The sequence below is a fragment of the Scylla paramamosain genome, chromosome 14, assembly GCF_035594125.1.
Source record: "Scylla paramamosain isolate STU-SP2022 chromosome 14, ASM3559412v1, whole genome shotgun sequence".
Lineage (NCBI taxonomy): Eukaryota > Metazoa > Arthropoda > Malacostraca > Decapoda > Portunidae > Scylla > Scylla paramamosain.
Window position 1 is genome coordinate 3,723,782 of NC_087164.1, and position 1,141 is coordinate 3,724,922.

The following is a 1,141-nucleotide window of genomic DNA, read 5'->3' on the forward strand; positions in this document are numbered from 1 at the left end:
CTCTCTCTTTATGCATGTCACTAGGTCTCAGTGATACATCCCTCCTTATAAGAAATGATAACAACCAAAGACTTTTCTTTCATGAAGGGAGACTCCGCTTATTATCACTGACGTTTCCACCCTGTGGAGGCTAACCAAGACGTCTGAGAAACGTGCTTAATGAAGGCATCGAATGTGTTATTAAGAGAGAGAGAGAGAGAGAGAGAGAGAGAGAGAGAGAGAGAGAGAGAGAGAGAGAGAGAGAGAGAGAGAGAGAGAGGTGGGGAGTTCTTATGGGGGATATGATATATGTGATTACATGCCTTAGGACTGCGTGTACTTCCTGGACTTTGGCTAATTCATGTACGCCTGCTATTGCTAATGCAATACGAATTGCTAAGCTTGTCATAATTACATAATGACCCAGTTCCTGATAGTGAAACACACTTTACCACGATAGAATTGCATCAGTGAATTCGAGAACAGAGAAAGGGTAGGTAAAACCCATTTAACTAGAGCTCAGTGGTATAGTCATCTAACCAGCAGCCATGCTCTTACAGCACCTGCCTTTTTTTTTTTTCCGCTCCGAGTGGCTGTGTCCTGTCTACGTGACGTCACCGGACGCCCTCGAATGTGTGTGTATGAGTGTGTGTGTGTGTGTGTGTGTGTCTGGTATTGTATGAGAGAGAGAGAGAGAGAGAGAGAGAGAGAGAGAGAGAGAGAGAGAGAGAGAGAGAGAGAGAGAGAGAGAGAGAGAGAGCAGAGCGTTAATTTGTGTCTGGTGTTATTATTGTTGATGCTATCACTGTTAGCAGAAAAGATAGTGTTCGCATGAACTTAAGTATATTTTGATATTTTGACAGATGGTATCTCTCCTTGTCGCTGCATTCAGTTGGTATTGCCTGTTTCTTCCCCAAGGAGGGAGAAAGTGCCTCACTTTTCGTGGCGAAAAAATAATACCAGACAAAGAAAAAAAAAGAAGCTTTACAATAAATAATTTCGACACGTAAGAGCAGAATGGAACGATTTAAGTCATGAATGAATAACTCCCGTGGCTGGTGAGGAGAAAAACAAACCCCCGACCGCGCTTAACTTTTGTTTCCTGCTCCGTGCCGAGGAGACACCTAGTGGCAACTCCTCCAACCAGTCAGTCCCCCGGAGG

At 44.1% G+C, this 1,141-nt stretch overlaps 1 protein-coding gene across 3 annotated transcripts in view; it reads left to right on the forward strand.

The window, feature by feature from the left end:
• Positions 1–1,091: 1,091 nt before the first annotated feature.
• The window catches only part of LOC135106760 (LIM and SH3 domain protein 1-like), a 101,369-nt gene continuing 101,319 nt past the window's right edge, over positions 1,092–1,141 (forward strand). The window contains exon 1 of one of the 3 annotated variants that reach the window (XM_064016031.1): positions 1,092–1,141. This exon is cut by the window's right edge and continues 198 nt beyond it. The gene's annotated coding sequence lies outside the window, so the exon portion shown is untranslated. The other 2 variants (XM_064016030.1, XM_064016032.1) reach the window with 2 other exon arrangements.